Source organism: Cryptomeria japonica, chromosome 8 (assembly GCF_030272615.1).
Source record: "Cryptomeria japonica chromosome 8, Sugi_1.0, whole genome shotgun sequence".
Taxonomy (NCBI): domain Eukaryota; kingdom Viridiplantae; phylum Streptophyta; class Pinopsida; order Cupressales; family Cupressaceae; genus Cryptomeria; species Cryptomeria japonica.
In genome coordinates this window covers 524461944-524483555 of record NC_081412.1, presented here as the reverse complement: position 1 = coordinate 524483555, position 21612 = coordinate 524461944, and positions in this window count along the sequence as shown.

Genomic DNA, 21612 nt, shown 5'->3' with positions numbered 1-21612 from the left:
TCATTCTTTTTAGTTGGCCCCAAAATGAAATGTTGATTGTGAATTTCCTTAAGTTGATGCAAGAAATGAAAGTTGTGTTGTTGATTTTAAGCACCAAAATAAAGATTGTTCCTAACTTGCAAATAAACTTTGAAGTTTGTGGTTCTTTTTAATTTGCAAGTGGGGTTCTTTTTACAAACCAAAACTAAATATGTGATTCTTTTTATGATCCAAAATGAAAATGTGAGGTTCAATTTTTAAGCCAAAAGAGACAATGAATTTGTTTTAATACAACTTTGAAAACAAAGTGAAAGAAAGAATTCAATACTTTCTAATCTAACTCCTCCAATCCTACATAAACAAACAAACAGTTAATCCAAAAAATAAAAAAAATGAGGTATTGATGGGCTTCTACAAGCCTAGGTTTTGATTTTCGGTTACAATAAAAAAAATTACAACTCTCTGTTACAATAGCACCAATCTGTGTAAACAAATAAGCACTATTTAACACGAAAGCACTAAAGTGAAACCTATGTGGCAATTTAAAAAAAAAAGTTAGTAGTTTTGTAGAGAAATCTTGTGTTGGATTCACGTCGGGTTCACCAAATGATGCTCTACAAAAAGGATTAGAAAATCTGTTTGATGACAGCAACACAAGAGCACAAGAAACAAATGTTAGTGTTAGCAACAAAAGATTATCCTAAACAGGCATATCAAGAGAGATATTAAGCATGAAATAGAAAGCATACAAATATAGAATAGATAAACTATACTCCTCCAAATGCTAATCAAGATGCTCATAGTTGCTCCTCCCTTGTTTCTCTCCTCTCCAAGTTCCACATGAGTGTAGCTCTCAGCTTTTAGCACTACCCATGGATGCCATATAGAGATTCAAGATGGTTGAATATGATAAACAAATGCTATGCAAGTGTAGATAGTGATGCTATGAAAAAGCTCTATGCTAATACCAGTATAACAACAATACTCTAATGCTTCCTTTTTTGCTTGAGGAGAAGGGTTCTATTTATAGAAGAAATGGGGAAATGAAGGGTTAAGATTGAGAAATCTTAACAAGGGTTAGGATTGAAAGATATTCAATCCATGTGAGACTTTCAACCCAATCCCATGTTGACAAGTGTCACCATGAGGGGGCTTGAGAGGAGAGGTAAGGAGCATTAAATGCTCGAGGGGACATGATGGTTACCCTAGGGGGTTGGGTTAGGGTTAGGTTAATGTATATTCCTTTTATCCAAGGGATAAATGAATGTGCAAGGGTTAAATGGTTACCTTAGTCAAAGAAATAAATGCTTTGAAGAGACCCATGAGTCAAAAGGATGGTTAAGTTAGAGGAAAGTCTCTAACCAAAGGTAAAAGGTGAGTTAACCATAAATGGTTATGTAAGAGCCTTTAATGGTTTGGAAGACTTTAGAGGTTAACCATTTGAATACATAAAGCCTTTAAATGCTTTTCAAAGACTTTGAAGTCTTTGAGAAGTGACTCCAAGTTGCTTAGGAATGTGACAATAATTAAGGGATGGATTAGGCTAATTAGAAGGAGTTAGAAGAATCTAGAAGGGATTTAGACATGCAAGTGGATTTTGTAGGAGAATGCAAGTGGGAGGAATTTTGAGATTTTCAATTAAAATAAAATCATTTATTTCAAGTAAATGGTGTAATTTACATTTGGATAGATATTTAAATAAATATTAATTTATTTAAATGTGAATGCAAATTTTGGATTTTATTTAAATAAATCTTAATTTATTTACATGAGAAAAAGGAAGATAAAGCATTAAATGCTTGAAGACTTTGAGGGAAACCATTAAAGGCTTGAGAAGACTCTAGAAGGAAGCCATTAAGTTTGAAGACTTTAAGGGAAACCATTAAAGGCTTGAGAAGACTCTAGAAGGAAGCCATTAAGTTTGAAGACTTTAAGGGAAACCATTAAAGGTTTCAAGTGGGTGAGGATAAATAGGATTTTAAATAAATAATTTATTTATTTAAAATAGTTGTGCAATTTACATTTGTAGGAAAATGCAAGTGGGTGGAGGATAAAGGTGATTTAAATAAATGTTAATTTATTTAAATGTGAGAGATGAGATTTTGGAGGATTTAAATAAATATTAATTTATTTAAATGTGAGAGAAGATTTAATTAAACAAATGTGATTTATTTATTTAATTAATGGTCTGAATTTGGTTAAGTGAATTAAATCAAATAAATTGAATAAGTTATTTAATCAATAGGAGAAGAGGGTTAAGATGAATTAATTAAATATTCATTTAATTAAGTGGACATATTTATGTGACTACATTTGCTCCTCTCTGAGACGGTGTGATTTTATCGCGTCATTTCAAAGAAAGAAAAATAGGTGTGAAGAAATATGCCCCATAAATGTTAATTTAGTGGGTGGTATGCCCCCTCGAGAGATGAGCCAATTTTTTTTGTTTGAAGAATCAGGCGATCTCTCGAAAAATAACGAGAAGTGGAGGGGAGGTAGAATAAAAGAAATTAGCAATAATGGTGAAAGAATGGAAGAAAATAGAGTGAATATGGAGAAATGGCAAGCCAGTGAGTACCCGTAGGTTATGCAGGAGATACGGTGCAAATGTGGTGTTGTGCTTTTGATTGATACTGTACAATTGATCAAAATTGGTTGGACAATCTGGTGGAATTGGTTTAATTGTCCCAGTTGAGTCAAAGCATGACAGTTGATGTTAGTTGTTCGCTTGGATAGGATAAATTCTGAGTAAGTGAATCAAAGTGACCTGATGGTGACTTAGACAATTGATGTAATCACCTGATGAAGTCAAGGTATTTGAAGCAAAATACTCGTTGAGACTTAGACAATTGATGTAATTGTCCATTATGATTGTGTTTAATTGGTTGATCAATTGATAGTGTGTGTGTGTGTGTGTGTGTGTGTGTGTGTGTGTGTGTGTGTGTGTGTGTGATGGATGGTTGTGGTGAATCATAGCAACCCCATTGAGACTAGGTCATTATGAGAAGTGCCTGTTGTAGTCTAGGATTACCATGATCGATTACCTATTGAGACTCGAAGATACTTGATCAGAGAATATTTTGATAGTCTAGGTGTGTGTGAGTCGATGCGCTTATGTAGACAGAGTAACTAGCTTGATTGGGTGGATGGCTGAGGATGGGAAGCACACACTCTCTTGTTATAGATGGATGGTGACGAATGTAGCTTGATTGAGTCGATGGGAAATGATGAAGGGATTATGATGGTGTTGATGATCAAGATAGGGAGGGTGAGGGGGTGGATTAAATGTTAGATAGAAGATATGGAGGACCTATGACTCATTCCTATGGAAGAAGGTCAAAAATAGAGTATGCATCCATTGTCATTACTATGTATGAATGATATGCGGCTATTATAAATGTATGGATGGATGTAATGAAATAGAATGAAATATATACAGGTGAGGTGAAATGATGATCCATAGTGCTTTATTTTCATCATTGAGCTTTAAAATGTTGTAAGAAAATACAAGCAACTTGACATAATGATTCAAGATGACTTGAGTATTTCTTACATGGATTTTGATATATCAAGTTAATACAAGCAAGTTGATATAATGGATCAAGTTGTCCTGAGTATTGTTTGCGGAACAGACAAGGATTATCTCCTTTCATGCATGACTTGGAACATCCTCCTTGATCTTTTGGCAGTCATATCCTGAGACCAGTTCATACCATAATAAGAGATAAATCATTATCGAGCATGGATGAGGTAGTAGGAACCAAAGATAGAGCATTGTACCTGCAAGCAAACAACATATATATATATATATATATATATATATATATATATATATATATATATATATATATATATATATATATATATATATATATATATATATATAAAGAATAAAGAATATGGACCCTCGATAATGGTTCATGCTCATATGATCGAGGTATACGCTGTAGTGAGAGAAGATTTAATTAAACAAATATGATTTATTTATTTAATTAATGGTCTGAATTTGGTTAAGTGAATTAAATCAAATAAATTGAATAATTTATTTAATTAATAAGAGAAGAGGGTTAAGATGAATTAATTAAATATTCATTTAATTAAGTGGACAAATTTATGTGACTACACTAACTGAATCTTCTTCATTCTTCTTTCTATCTTCAATTTCTTTACAAAACCTCATAGTCATATCTTGCATCTCATTCTTATCTTGTCTCAACTTATTTACTAGATCATTAAGAGTTTCCTTTTCATCTTCATCTTTCTGCATCTTTTCACAAAGTTCTCTTCTTTTGTTCCTTGCAATAGTGAAATTCTCTTGAAGTCCTTGAATGATATCCTGAGCAACCTTCAGATCATCTTCAAGTTTGATATTTTTTACTTTTTCCGCATCATAGTCTGAAAGAGCTGTTTCTTATTGCTTTCTCAAATTTTCCATCTCTACCGGTGTCAAGATCTTCCTCAAGCTGTTAGGTTTCTAAAAATAGAGGACCAGACTCTGATACCAATTGTTAGGATTCCCAAAGATACTGAGAGAGGGGGGGGGGGTGAATCAGTATTTGACTGGTTAGATGATTTTCTTAATTTATAACATGAAAAGCATATTAAAACTATGTACCGGTAAACTGGAAATAATGCAGCAAATAAGAATAACAACCACAACATAAGAGACACACCATTACATAATATTTTAATGAGGAAACCCAGTGTGGGAAAAACCTCGGTGGGATTTGTGACCCACAATATTCGCTTACTGGCCAATAAGAGAATATTACTGCTTACAATTGGGGGCCTGCACATGCAAGAAGGCCAAGTGCCTAGAGCTCACTGCTCAATTACAAAAGAAGCCACACTGACTTACAAAATTGGATTATACAAATCCAATGTCTTGTACTGCTTCAGATCAGCATCTACTATGCCAGATTCAGTACCGGTTTAAGCTCTGCAATATACATAAACCCTTATCCTAATAATTCACATATTAGGTCTACTATATTCTTTCCATCAATCGCCTATTAAATGATCTACAATGATCTCATACATATATGAGTCATATTACAATCCGCCAAGTCAGCTTAGAAAAGATTTTACAATTAATTACAAAATATATATACAGAAAATTCCTATCGGCCAGGGTACCGATAATCTTCCTTTTCGGTGCTAGTGATTTGTATGCCGGTGTAGAGTCTACCGGAGCCGGTGCATGTGCTTGCCTACTGGTATAACATGATTGTAAGGTTTCCATCAATGACAATACCTTCAATCACATACAATGTCTCATTGGAGTGTGCATTTGCCAACACCATCGACCTTGTAAGTCCTTTATTTATTATTTTCCTAATGTCTTTTGTAATTTACCCACAAGAGGTTAAACCACTTAACCAATAGTGGTGAAAGAGATCATGTAAAGACAAAGTTACTTTTACCATTTGTTCTCTAGGAAAAGGATAAAATATCTGTGTCCCCTCTTGGATTCCTCTATTTTGAGGTGGTTGGACATTTAGGGTTTGTAAGAGCATCTATGATGGTTATGACATTCAGTATTGATTTTACAATAACTTTGATAAGGGTTAATCTTAGTTTCAAATTTGCAATAATATTCATTTAGAGTTCATATTGCAAGCTTTCTTCACTTTGTTTTACAACATTCCTACACCCTCTATTCCTCCTATATATGTTGTGGTCCCACCTTCCATATATTATAAAGGAAAATGCCTAGCATCTGATATCTCTCAACCTAGTGAGGCTCCTTATGTTCCTCCTATAACAAAAGAAAATAAGCCTATGTTGATTGATCCTCAACCTTCACAAGTCTCAAGTATAATGAAAAGAAATCATTGTGTGAGAGAATTCCAACAAAGAATTCATGCCAAGGCTCGTGAACTTGCTTCTCAAACCATTTCCTCCCCAAAGACAAAATATTGACTTAGTCTTGTTTTTCTGACCAATACCTAACCCTAGGAAGGAAGTTCAATTCAAATCACCAAGATTAAAGGTTCTTAATAAAAATGATGGTTCAATTTCCTTTCATGTTAGAGATCCTATTATGATTAATTTATATGATGATATGGATGATGATAATAATGTTGTTCATGCTGATCCTATTGATTCTAATGATATGAATGAGCTTGTTGAGATTGTTGGAATCAATGAACACTGAGAGGGGGGGGGTGAATCAATGTTTTATAATTTGCAAACTTATCAAGATGATTCTTAAACCACTAGATGCATGAGAAAGTAATCACAGTGCAAAAACATAAAGAAAACAACCACACAATGATAACACCAAGATTTTTATGTGGAAACCCGAAAAGGGAACAACCATGGTGGGATTGAGTACCCACAATATTATTATACTATGGCTAGTAGTAGATAAATATTACAAAAAGGGGAATGCACTTGCATTCAGGCACACTGCCTAAAGCTCACTACTCAATTACAAAAGGGATATAACCCAGAGGAAGACTCATTGCCTTACAGGATATTACAAAATGATTATAATGATAACTAAACTGAAGTATACCATCTAACTATGCCAAGATACTGTTCCGATTAAGCTCTGATTGTCTCCTGCAACTGATTTGTCATTCTGCTCTGTCACACACCAGAGCACCAAAATATTCACCAAACTTACAAATTATCTCACACAGACTTCCTTCGCTCATCACACATGACAAAATGATCAACTAAATCAATCTTATATATCTGCATCAACAAAAAGAATCATTTACTAAGTCGGCTTCCAAAAACCGCATAACATGCAACATGAAACATGTTTCACCAAGTCATCTCAATCCGATCACAAATCCAAATGTGGACCAAAACAAGATGATAAAATGCTTCCCATAAGTTGGCTTAATCACCTCAAACACAAAATTGATCACTGAAATCATCCTTACAAATCCACAATACACGTTACACCAAAATAGCTCTGCCCTAATTGAATTGCCAAATACCGAAGCTCTAAAATCGCACACAATTCAACATGATATATAAGGATCATGAGATAATCTATCTCGAACCTGGAACCAACTTCCTTGATCACCGCAACCAAAAATACATCACCGGAATTAAGATGTGCACCATGATCTCATGCTCTACCAGTTACTGTATTCCACCTTCCAATCTTATGCCTTAAGAAGAATATGACTTCCTGTAAACCAATTCTATGCACAATAGATGTGATCTCTGAACCGAGTTTCCATCAATGAAAAACCCTAAGCAACTATCATGCATCAATCTTCACCGGAACAGTGTCTCTTTCCAACAGAGATTCATCATGAATTATCTTCACACTTTTCAAAAGCGTTAATCCCAGCTCCTAGTGACAAACAAAGTGACACATCATTAGAGCATAGTCCTTGTTTGGAACTTGTGGTAGATCCATCTACTATGCTCATTGTTGATCCTCTTTCATCTTGTCCACCATCCATAAATTATGTTAGGCAATATTGGGAGAAGGATGATTTGCTCGACTAGCTTCATTCATGCAGTAGATTTTTATGTACATTTGCTTGTGTGTAATGTGGTTCTCCTGTGATGTGATGCTTGATATGTCTTTATGTTATGTTAGGTTCTCTTTGGATTAAAATTATTACTCCATTATTTCAAGGTAATAAATAGGTCAAACTTGTGATATTCCTCCATTTTTATCTAAATTCTTCTATATGTCGTATCAATGTTATGTTGTACATGTGTTATTGTTCGTAAATGTGTCTTTGTGTTGTCTAGTTGGGGATGATGCAAAGCATTGAGATCTCTTTTTGGTCTCTTTCATGTTGTCTCAAAAAGACATTGTTTGTTCATCTTATGTGCTCTTCTTCCATTGTTCTCATAGTTCCACTACCTTTGGGGGATGAGGTCAATTCAATGCAATTATTCTACATTATTTATCAAAATTGCATACTGGCCCCAACTAGTGGATCCCTCATATGGTTTTTCCTATATGTTTTGTGGGTATTTCCCTTTAATTTTTCCTTTCTCGAGGACATCTTATTGTGGCAACGTGCTCATATTTTGGAAGCATGTATGCTATCTTAAAGCTATTGCTCATGGTAAGGTGTACACAATTGCTTTAATGTGGGGGCATACACTCTACTCAATGTTACACTTCGTACACACACTAGGAGATTTGGTTTGTACACTTTGATCACACACCATGACATGTTTGGTAAATGTTAGAGTACCCATTTCACAACTAAATTAATTCATTTTTTAGGTACTTTGCAAACTGAGCCTTTTTCTTTGTAATCTTTTTGAAAAATTTCAATCCTACATGACTCATAGTAACAACAAGCCTTACTAGGCCGAGTATAGTCATGATCTTTCTACCCTCTTCATGTGTTACTCCTTTTATCTTGATATTAGATGGATGACATCCTAAGTCCCTGGGGGCTTGGTGTGTTCATACTCCAACTAAAGTGGGGGCTAAATGCAACATCATAAATTATATCCTTATACAATTTCATCCTCTTACAACCCTCACCTTGGTGTTCTAGCCTCTAGTGCTCAATGACTACTTTAATGCTAGTCTTTCCATCTTGAAATCTACATTTTCAACTCCTAATTCAGCCACTGTCCTATTTTGATTCCTAATTGATAGGACCAAGATGCCTAGGGTACCCTGATCCTCCCAATTAGGACCCAAAATAGAACCTCATAATGGTCACTTCATGTGGATAAGAAATTTGGCTCTGTGTCGACCTACTCCAAAAATTAAAAAAATTAACGCATGGTTAACTATAAAAGGAAGCCTACCCCACTTATTTAGTAACTAAAAAAAGGAAACCTAGAACTTCAATCAAGATCCCAATTGCACTCTAGCAAAACCACTTTAAGTCTATTTGAGCAAGCATTCAAGTATTCATCGAGCATTGAAGGGGAAGGTGAAGTCAAGATCCAACATTCATGTCCAAGCATCCATGCTCAACCTTCTATGAAAATATTCTACACCTTTGCATGAGGATTCAAGCAAACTTCATCAAGGTATCAAGTTCAAGCATTTTCAAATTAGATCTAGCCTTTCCCTAAAAAATAAAGCATTCCATTTTAGTTCTATTTTAGTTCCATTTCAATTATCATTTCAAGGTTAATTCCTAAATTGGGGTTTGACCTAAGGAAAACCCCATAAACCAAACATATTTCCTTGTTTCTGCATGTAAGAATTGTCTCACAAGCTACAAACAAGGAATCAAACAATGTAGACTATGATAATTAGAATCAAATTTTAAAGGCACAAAAAATGGATGACTAGGACAACCAACTCCCCTCAATCCCAAGAATTTTTTATGAACTTTTGATAGTGGAATGTGTGTCATTTAGATCCTAAAAACATCTAGTCTATATACCCCTGATATTTAGAGGACCAGAGCGACCTACTCCTCTTGGCCCCAACAATTCAACCAGAATCTTCTGTCACAAGTTCTGATCCATTTTCCCTCCTCAAATCTAGGTTTATAGTTTTGAATGACATCTGGAAAATTATGCTACTATTGTTTTATGCCAATTTCTCATTGTTTGTCCTAGATCTAGAATTGCAATTCAATACTAATTCAAATTCAGTTTTCAACTCTAACAAGGGAATGATTAACCTTATTTGAATCCAATCATTATAGGATTGGATCAATCAATTTCAATTTCATTCCCTTAAATGTAAGGTGATCCCATGGAAATTAGTGGCGATTATCCATTGAGGTGGTGAAACCCTAATTTCCAACATTTGATAGATATGTTCATATTGAGCATGTTATCTCCTACAAGGGTATTGTTAGGTTATATTGTCATGTTTGTGTTCTTGATTATCTAGTTGGAGTTTTGGCATTGATATTGGCATTTGTTTTTGTATTGAGTGTATGATCATTTTCTTGATTACTTCATGATGGTGCTATGTTTCATTTGGAGTTTGGTATGGATTGATTAGTTGCAGGTGCTCATGGATAAATGGAGATGTAGGTGATGCTGGTAGCCTCTTGTTATTAGAGATATGTTTTGGGAAGCATGGTTTTTTTAGAAAAAATTCCGAAGAGAATTCACATTGTATGGACTTGAGAGGAGATTGTTATTAGAGTGTGTCATGATGACTTGGATATCTTGATGAGAATTCTCATTCCTCTCTCTTGGTCAACTAAGAAGTTTACTACTTGAGAGGTATTTCCCATTGTTCCTTTTAGGTTCATTTTGTGTATGCTTATCTTTCATAAATATGGATCTTGAGCTATGGAGATGTTTAGTTATGGAGGGTTCATTTTGAGAGATGTATAGCATGGTTATCTCCTCATGCATATATTTTGATATTAAGATATCATTTTGAGGATGTTAGGAGATGGTTTAGTGGGTTGATTTACTTCATTGGGAATGGTTACTAATGAGTGTGGTCTTCTTGGTTACAAGAGGCTTACATCCATGTTAGCACTACATGATATATATGTTTGTTTGATCTAACAGGTTGAATAGGGTTTTGGGCATTGTTTTGGCTTCTCATTTGGGGTGTTTTAGAGGAGGTCATACTAGACATAGTGTTTCTTATTTGAGGTGTTGGTAGAAGGACAACTTATGATTTACATATTTTATTTCTTATTTCTATGGTTTCTTCCATGCATTTCATGTTTATATGGTTTGGGAGGATGGTGAGAAATTGTGGGAGATTATGCAACATTTTAATTGCATGTGTGGATCATTGCGATTGTTCTTGGTACTACATGTTTTGATTTACTTATCACACCTTGATATGTGCAAATATTGGTAGACTTGATATTCCTCGAGCTTCATTTCAGATTTTCAATTTTACCCATGTAGTGGGAGTTCCTGAATATGCACATGTAATTCATTAACATGTTTTGGTAAGGGAGCTTGATTATTGTTTATGGGTTGATATGATGTTGGCATGAGTTTACTGATGTTCTTTATACCTATGAACTATGGATGGTTGGATGCATTGACATGTGTTGTGAATGTCATTTATAATCATGTGGGTTTTTGCTATATGATTGCAACACGTAGCCTTTGTTGTCACATTGAATTTTATGCTTGTGTTCTTGGATTGGTTCATATTCACCTTGGCTTGTTTCTCTTCTTCCATAGGTGGCATGTTGGACACTGGGAGGAGTTATTGCTTGAGATGGTGGTCACTTGGTTTTATTACAAGTATCTTGATGGAAAATGAGAGCATGGTAGAGATTAATGTGGTTACATATATGGATACGATGATGTATTTCATTGATTGACCTTTATGTATTGTATACAACAAGTGGGAGAATGTTGGGAAATAAGTATTATACACCTTGCATAATAATTTTTATAATCATAATATTTTAATTATTATGTGTTGTTGCACATGGACATATAACATAAAGAAATTCCTTTGGAATATTCTTGGGGCCACTATGATGTTGTATAATAATATTGTAATATTATATTGTAAAAAATTAATATTGGAGAAATATATTTGGTACCCAATATTAAATGTGGTTTCAAGGGTTAATTGTGAGCATTGTGGTACATATTTTTTTTACCACTGGTTATTTTTTATGTGAGATTTTGTTTATAAAAGAAAGCACATATTTGGTGGCTAAGGTTGGGTGCTTTTTTGGGTTGTCATTGTATTGAGTCCTTTGGAGGATTGCATTTGTGGAGCATGGAATGGAATGTATGGATTCATCTTTGGACACATGGAAATGCCTTGGAGGGCTTGATGGTTTGAGGGTATTCATTGTAACTCCATTATGGCTGATTAATATAACAGAGTAAGGATGCTTTTGGAGGTTGGGTTTTTCTCTCGTGAAGGTTTTCCAAGGGTATATCTTATGTTATCTTGTGGCTTTTCTATTTGATCTTTCTATAATGGCGATTTTGTAAGCTTGTATGCATTCTTTCTCTCATGGGTTATGCAGGAAATGATTAAATATATGTGGGTTTAAATCATTATTTCCTAACAAGAGAGGGGAGAGAGAGGTGAGAGATAGATGGGTGGGTAGAGGGATATAGGTTGTAAGGAGGGAGGCATGGAGTTACCTAAAGAGGGGAGAGACATATGGGTGTGAGGGAGAGGTAATCACATAGAGAGGGGAAAGACACGGGAGAGAGAAGAGAGAGAGAGAGAGAGAGGGGAGGGAGAGGTGAGAGAGAAGAGAGTAGGGGGATAGAAGTATTATTATACATCAAAAGAAGTACGGAGGAAGAGGTAAATCTCAACCATCCATTATAAATAATTGTAAAGGGGAAAATTTGATTTGGCAATTTGCAACATAGAAGGAGAAATCACCAAATCAATTTTCGCTTTGGGGGAGGAATTCCTTTACATTCAAAAGTTGGGAGAAATCCACTAGATTTAATCATAAATTAGATAAGGACTGAATACTAAGTGGATTGATTTATTATGATATGTTTTTCCCTCTTTTGTAAGTTGAAATGCTGATTTAGGGTAACATGCTGAAATTGAAGATAAAACTAAGAAAATAATGAGCTACAGGCTCAAGATTTTGTCGTGCACCTGGATCTGAATAATATAAGCTGATTCCGATCTGCCTTGTGAAAATGCTCCAAAAAATAAGGGACCGTGACGCGGCAACACGGTCCTCTGAATTTTCCGCACACCCAAAAAGGGTTGTTCCATATTTGTGTCTAAAGCTTATTCTTAGAAGTACAGTTGGGGACTGTTTCCTGCACACAGAAAGAAAGGGAAATAGGTTGGGAATAGGGACTTTCCTTAGGTCAAACCCCAATTTTTGACTTAACCATGAAATTGAGATAAATGTAATTGAAATGACTGAAAGGAAAGGTTCTCCTTTTGAGGGAGATGCTGAATTATGATTGAAAATTGAATGATTATACCTCCTTGTCAAGTTTTTCTTTCCTCCACATGGAATTAGAATTTCATGAAATAGGATGTAGATCTCTGCTTCAATTCTTGAATCTTGACTTTATTGCTGCTCTAAGGCTTGAAGGAAGACTGAAAATGCTCAATTTCTATTGAATGCTTGAATGCTTGATCTCGTGTGTGCTTGAATGCCTCTTGATTTTTCATGGTGTTCAAATGAGAGGGGAAATCCTCTTTATATACTTTCTCATTGAGTTTCTGACATGAGCCTCCATGGAGAGGGAAAATCCTGCTCAAATTTGAAATGTGAAAAAGGGTTTAAAGAGGGCCCATTTTAGGTAGGACCATGGCGCCATGCCCTAGTCCTGCCCTATTTGAGGCCAAGATCAAGGTGTATGTTAAGTGCAAAATCAAAGTTTTTGATTTTTGTGATGTGTATGAGCACAATCATGTCTTCAATCAGGCCAAGGGGCGCAAACACTAAGGTGAAGACCCAAATGTGGTCAAAGTTGCAAGGGGAGCAATTGTAGGACGCTATGTTTAGCCCCCACTTTAGTGGGAGTATGAAGTCAATCATACTCTTGGTAAATTACAAAGGGTTCACATTGAAATACTTTCATCAATTCATCAAGGAGATAAGATACACCAAGCCCCCAGTGGACTTTAGGATCTCACAACTTCAATGACAAGGTAAAAGGGAAGATCATGAGAGAGAAAGAGAGAACCATGACTACAATTAGTAAGGTTCTCTTACTAATAGTCATGAAAAGAAAAATACCAAAAAATTACAAAGCAAAAGCCAAGTAACATTAAGTAACAAGATATGCAAGAGAGAGAATCATTGAGAGGAGTGTATGCCCCCATGTTAAAGCCATTGCAGATGCCTTGTCGGGAGAAATTTCTTTAAGGTAGGATACACCCAAAAAGATAAGCACGTTATCACAATTTAGCCCCCAAGAAAGGAGAAATCAAAGGATAATGATCACAAAACATAAAACACGAGGTGGTTTCACCTAACTTTGGAGTCAATATACTTTTTATGATAACTCATGTATATCATGTGTATATATATTATGCACAGAATTGTCCTCATCCTCCAAAGAAAGGAAACCACTATGGAAGAAGGGAACACATGTATTTTGAGTCAAAATGAGAGAGACCAAAAGAGATCTCAATGCTTTGCATCATCCTCAAGTAGACAACACTAGGGATGACAAATATAAGAATGGAGAGACAAATAGAAAAATGTCATAAACAAGGAAGAGAGGAGATAGAGAGAATCTATGGTGCTAATGAAGCTGATCACGCACCTTATCCACCTCCTGATCTTTCTCATCATTATTTAGGGAAGGTGGAAAATATGCAAGAGGAACCATATAGAGCATAGTAGATGGAGCTATCACAAGTTCCAAACAAGGACCATTCTCTAATGAGGGATCACTTTGTTCGTTACTAGGAGCTAGGACTAATGCTTTTGAAAATTTCTCAGATAAATCATCATCAACATCAACATATTCATATTCATCATCAAAAATATTGGGATCAACATTTTCATCATTAACAACATTCTCACCTATTTCTTCATCAAGATTAATAAAAATAGGAGCTCGAAGAGGAATAAAATTGGAACCATAATTTATCTTAAGTAGTTTGCATCTTGGAGAATTAGGTTGAACATCCTCATTAGGAGAAAATGGAATTATGTCAACAATTGGTGTTTTGGGAGAAGAAATGGTTTGGGAAGCAAGTTCATGAGCTCTAGCATGACGCCTCCATCAGTGTTCTCTCGCACAACAATTTCGTTTAGTTTTAGCTGAAGGTTGTGAAGGTTTAGGTTCAGCTGGTGTAGGCTATTTTTCTTCTTTTAAGGATGAATGGGCTGAGGTCTTTTAGGTTGAACAATATGAGAGGTCAATCGCTTCTCTTTGTAAGATGTAGAAGGCAAAACTACACCATATAAAGGAGGGATGGGAGGTGTAGGAAGGAGACCAAGTCCATCATGAGGAGGAGGAATAGGTCTACCCTTAGGAGGAATAGTTTTACACTTGGGAGGAGCATTTCTAACCTTAGGAGGAAGAGTAGACTCATCCATAGGAGAAGGAATAGATTATTCTTTAGGAAAAAGAATATCACTTTCCTTAGGAGGAAAGATAGTCTTATCCTTGGGAGAAGAAATAGATTTCTCTTTGGGAAGAAGATTATTTCTTTCCTCAAGACAAAGAATAATCTTGTCCTAAAGAAGAGGTATATGATCATCAAGAGGAAGGATAAGTGTTGGATTTCTAGGTTTACTAAATGACAAAATCATCTCATTTTTCCATTTTTGATATTATTTAAAGAGAGCATCACTTCTAGGTTGAAGAGGTTGGAATTGTTCGGACCAAAAATAATCAAGGCAAACCTCTCCATGCCTCATCGTAGGTTGATATATTCTATGATTAGCAATTATGATTTTATCATTGTGAGGAAATTTCAAACACTTATGAATATTAGAAGTGATCACTTTCATGGAAGAGAGCCAAGGATGTCCCAATTTCACATGAAATTGATTGGATGTAGGAATGATAAAAAATTTAACATCTAAGCATTTAGTGCCAACATCAATAGGAAGTGTGATAGAACAAATAGCAGGATAAGAGAAGCCATCACAAAATTTAACTACCACATCAGTATCATCATATATCACTTGATGCAATTAAAAAGTATAAAGAAATTCTTTAGTTATCAAATTAACCATGCAAGCTGGATCAATAAACACTCCTCGAGAAGGTATGCCTTTTATTTTTGCAGTTATATATAATGGGCCATCATGTTCTTCAATAGTGTCACTAGGATCAAATGTAATGCAAAAGTCCTTAGGAGGTTATTTTTGATCTATAAGGCTCACCACATTATTAGATTCAAGGCCAACATCATTGGGAGAGAAGGCAAGATGCTTAGTCTCAATCACATTAGTGGAATGGGAAGATAAAGGATTAGTAAAAATTTGAAGGTTTTGATTAGGAGGAGCTACTGATTTGTTTCCTTTATCATTCACACCAGCCACATATATGGTATTCTTATCAATCAAGTCTTGAATCTTACTTCTTAAAGAATAACACTTTTCCGTGTCATGACCGGGTTGATGATGGTATTGGCAAAAGGCTCTAGAATCAACATAAGGTGAGGATGACTTAGATGGATCAATTGGTTTTATAGGGGAAAGTTTCAACACATTCCTTTGTAACATTTGAGACATAATACTATGCAAATATTCATTAAGATGAGTAAATCCTTTTCTAAAGTATTTGGAAAAAGGAGGCATACCTGTTGCATCTACACTTGAGTGTTGTTGTTGTCATTGCATTTGATGAATCCCTTGTTCAGTTTGAACTTTGCAAAAGGTTGTTGAGAACTTTCACCCTTATCACTCGGAGCCATTGAAGAGGATGATTGTTCCAATTGACTCACAGTAAGATGATAGTTGTGAAGTACTACGCACAACTACATAAAGGAAGTAAACTCAGAAAAGAGAATTTTATCCCTAATATCTTTTTGTAAATTAGCAATAAATTTTTTATGAATATATTGATCAGGCATAGGAAAAGAATTAGCTGTCTTCAAAACTAATGGAAGATCATCTAAGTTGACTCGAATTACAATCAACTTATCAAATGATTCTAGAGAAAATTGATCATCTACCAACTGATTGATCATGGTGAGGAATTCATGTTTAATGGTTTCATTGGGTAAGACCTTCTATTCAGTATCAAATAATTGGCAAGGTAATTCTAATATCCCAGATGAAATATTTTTAATTGCATCGGCACATGCTTTCTTATCCCGATTTAGATCTTTTACCAACATTTTCATTAGCTCATCCTCGTGTGCCAATATTGACCGGGTTTGGATGTATTCACCCTGAGTCAATACCATGTTGTTATCAACAAGGATGTCTACTCTATATTCTCTCATTTTATCCCAAAGACCTAAATATTTCTCAAGCTCTGTTATTTCTTGGGATAATAGAGATTGTACATCCTGAACCTATACTTGTGCATTCTCAATATCTGTCAAAATCTTGACTGCAAAGTCAATGAGATGTGACCCTTCTGACTTCAAGCAATGGATCTATTCCTCCATTACTCTGCCCCTTGTACCCAATAGTTCTACTATTTTAAGTGTTTCTGTGTCAACTAAAGACACTATTGGATGAACCTCTTGTGATGTCTGCATAATTTTATGAAGAACACTAGTCATCTTTTTACATTCCTACTTCCATTCAATCTTCTCATCCCTTTCCTGATCTAGTCTACACATGAGAGAATTGAAAACAACTTGAGAGTCTTGCTTAACACTCTCAGTGTTTCTACACCAAGTTCCACAGTCTGCATAGTATAATCTATAGGTTGAATGTTGTCCTTGTCCTTATCTAAAGATGGCACCAAGACCTCAAAGTATTTCCTTTTTCCTAGTGGACCAACTAGGATTCTAGACACAGTCTTGGGTTTCTTGGTAACTTTCTACTTGACAGGACCTAATTGATCAAAATCAAAATCATCTGGTGAAATTACCTGCTTCTGTATTTTATGCGCCACAATATCCAACCATTGAGGAAGATCTGATTTTGTTGTTAGAGTTGTGGTATTGGTTTGCGGAGTCATTGATACTTGTATTGTGGCCTGGCTTGTAGTTACAACAACTCAAGATACTAGCACAAGGTATGTTTTATGAGTAACATTACAAATTTGAGAAGATGTTGTTGCCACAGTAGTAGAAACCAATGGTGGAGCTTCCGTAATAATAGTGATCGAAACAAGTGGCAGAGCCTCTACAGTAGCAACTCTTGAAGGAAATGTCATTGGCTATTGCTCTTGAGAAATCTATGCCATTTCTTTTATAAAGTCTAAGATTGAAGATTCAATCATAGATGTAGGTACATCATCAAAACTTGGAAGGCTTGAAAAAGTAACAAATTCTTCATCATCTTCTCCAATGTCTAAGCCTTCATCATCCCATTCTTCATCTTCTTCATCTGAATCAAATCCAATAGAATGAATGGTTACCTGGGTTGAAGCAAGAACCCGTGTTGTTGTAGAAATGGCAGTGACTAACGGTGAAAGTGATTCCCTCGCATCTTGCATTTCTTCTTCTTGTGGTATCTCTCCCTCTTCTTGTACTTTTTTTTATTCTTGTAATGTCGGTTCCTCAGAAACATCCTTTTGTGCATCTTGAGATGAGGATTCCCCTTTCTTTGGCCCTTTGATAGTGAACTTGTATGTAGGTTTTTTCCCTTTTGACGTAGGAGATGAAATTGGTGGTAACTCTTGTGGATCCTCTCTATTCTTGGTTTTCATTTCGTACATCTTACCCACATGACCTTCATCATCTTACTCATCACAAGACTTGAGACCAGTCTTGCATTAATAATACTTTCTCTCATGTACATACACTAATTGACGACATAGCTGTATTACAAAAATTTTATCAGATGGATACTTTGGTAGCAAAAAAGGTTCACCAGTGAACCAACCTACACAGATTTATGTGAATGTGGGAAATTGCAAAAAGACACATCCATACTCACAAACTTTGTTATATGTTGCATCAGAAAGTCTCTTTTTCTATAACTCTTTGTCAAATAATCACTTCCATACAACAAAGAAGGCATCATTGACCCTTCAGAAGTGACTTCTCCAATTGGTAATGGTCAACTGAGAGTAATAATCCCACACTGGAGTTTGCCTTCTGTCACCTTTTGTCGACAGTCCTAGAAATTGCCTCATGGAGGTGGCTGGACAAACAAGGTAAGAATTCATATAAAATTTCAAAGTAGTTTTGACTTCTTTTAATTATTCCCAAACCACATTATTTATCATTTTCTTACACTTATCTTCATTTTCCTCATACCATTTTTGTGCACTTGCCAGAGTGATATCCACAACTTCCTCTATATAAGAACCTTTGAAAATACTATTAAAGTATTCACTATCAAGACAAATGACTACATTCCCATTTGCATCTTTGATCTACATAGTAGTAGGATCAAAGCACTTTGTTGCTACTAATACAAAGGTAGGATCATGAGTTGCTACTAGGAAAGATGCATACTTGTGGAGTTATCTAGCTATAAGACGGGTCATCCTTGAAGGGACCTCCCGAACTCTTTTCATAAACTCTTCCATGTCCACATGCCCCATTTCAGTACCCCAGATCTGGTCCACATTTGAATTGACAGAGCTTTTTGGGAACATGTTCAAGTACTTATACTTTTTTTTCCTGTTGATTTGCTAGGAGAGGGCTCAGACATTTTCCAAAGGATGCATTTCAACACCAAAGATCAGTGTTCAGAGAGTCAACATAATCAATGTTACATTCTTGTTGATCATAATCAAAACCAGAGGACAAAAATGCCTTAGGAAAAAAAATAGCGAAAATAGCAGGTTGGGTTTTACAAACTGACCTGCACTAAGGAAGGTCATCCCTACATATCGGGTTTTAAAACTGCATGTGCAGGGTAAAACAAATGAATCGGCATGTTGGTTTTAAAACCCAACATGTTGAGGGCATGCCACAATTGGTAGGTTGGGTTTTAAAACCCGACCTGCCTTAGAGTAGAACAAAGGCTATAGATCGGGAAATAAATCCTCACTTGCACTCAGGGGTAGATCAACTTGCAGGTCGGTATTTATTTCCTGACCTTCACATTCATGCAAAAAAAAAGGCATAACTCGACATGATCTTGGAGGCAGATCGTATGGCATGTCGGGTTTTAAAACCCGACATACCTTTTGGGTAAAACAAACTGGCAGCTCAGAAAATAAAACCCGACCTGTCTTTCAAAAGGATCAAATGATAGGTCGGGATTTATTCTCCGACCTACCAAAAGGGAAGGACAAACCTGCATGTTGGGATTTAAGTCCCGACATGCCACTTGTGTGGATCATACTTTCATGTCAGGATTTAAATCCTGACATAAAGAATATCCAGAGGAAAAGAGCAAAATAGCAAGTCAAGATCAAAACCCTGACCTGTCATTTTTGCAGGTAGGTCAACTTCGCAAGTTGGATTGAAAATTCTGACTCACAAATAGGAAAAAATAGGTAGGAAAGGAGAGGAAATGTTAGGATATAAATCCCATCATAAAAAACAAGAAGAAAAACCTAGGCAAATAAAAAAGGGACAACAAAATAAATCCTAACAAAGAGAAAAATGATAAACACTTAAAACCCTAGCTTGCAAAAATGAAAATACGATGTGTGAAAATACCTAGTTCGACAAGAAATCGAAAAGAACACGAGCTAAAGGTTAGATCTGAAGATCAAAATCTCATCCGCACTTGCAAAATGAAAACCCACACCTAAGAACTCTGAAAATGCAAGTCATTAAATTAATATGTCGATTAGAAACTAAAATCGAGTTTAAAAAGGTTAAATGAAGTGCATTTAATGCACTTAAATATCAAATGACTCGCTATGTAGGTCGGGAAATAAAACCTGACGTGCATGAGGGATCACCTGCAAGTCGAGAAATAAAACATGACCTACAACTCTAGGAGGGTGAACCTGCAGGTCGGGTTTTAAAATCCGACCTCCTGCTAATGGAAACCTGTAGGTCGGGTTTTACTTGCCACTGAAGACAACAAACTTGCACATCGGGTTTTAAAACTCGATGTGCAACTCAAAGGCCAAAACATGCAAGTCGGGTTTTAAAACCCAACATGAATAAAAAGAGAACAAAAAGTTAACTCCTAAAAAGAAAAAGACTCTTAACTAAGATGCGAAAAGGGCATGACTTACGAGGCAAGTCAACCAATCCAAGAGTATGTGAGATACAGAACAGACAAGTTTCGTAGGGATTGCCTCATGATTCAATCCAGCTAAAACCAACGATAATAACTGGCTCTGACTGGGAAACAAACTTCACCAATTGAAGGTTGTAGAATCTAGAACTCTAAGTGCATGTATCCATTGGGCTATACAGTCAGACAACAAAAGACAATGCAAAAAGACATATGTACAAAAATTTATAATTTATATAAATTTACACAATTCCTGATTGAGTGAGAAGCTTGAGGTGTTCTCCACTTTGAGGAAGTGAGAACAGAGTTCCATCAACATATGCAAGCAAATAAATATGCTCCCCACAAACTTGGTGAATGGTGAAGGGACCAGTCCATAAAGAGTCAAATTTCCCGTGCATTCCTTTTGGTTCTCTCCTCTTGTCCCAAAGAAAGTCGTGATCACCTATATTGAACTCATGAGATGCTGTGTTCTTATCAAATAACACCTTCACTTGAATTTGATAAGAAAAAATACGATCCACCATCTCATCCCTTGCTTCTTCCAATTGAGAAAGAATTATGGTTTGCTTATCAAGAAAACTTTGGTAGGTCTCATCTTCAATAGCCTTGGCAAGCTTCAAATCTAGAAGTTCCAATGTGATAGGAATTGTGGCACTCATCCCATACAAAAGTTGAAAGGGAGACATATTGATTGCCCTCTTGGGTGTGATACGATCTGCCCAAAGTGCATCAAAAAGAGCTTTGTGCCAAGTTCTTTGTTTTTCATCAACAAGCTTTTTGATAATGGTAACCAAGTTCTTGTTGCTTGATTCAACCTGACCATTTCCTTGCAGATAATAGTCAGATGAACACCAAACCTCAAAATGATGTTCTCTTTCAAGAATTGACAAATCACTATTGAAGTAGCTTGCTTAGTGGGAATTGCCTCCACCCATTTGCTGAATCAATCTATTATAGTGAGTACATACATATGGCCTGCACTGGATGAGGGTTCACTGGTCCAAAAAAATCTAACCTCCACTATTGAAAAGGCTCCTCA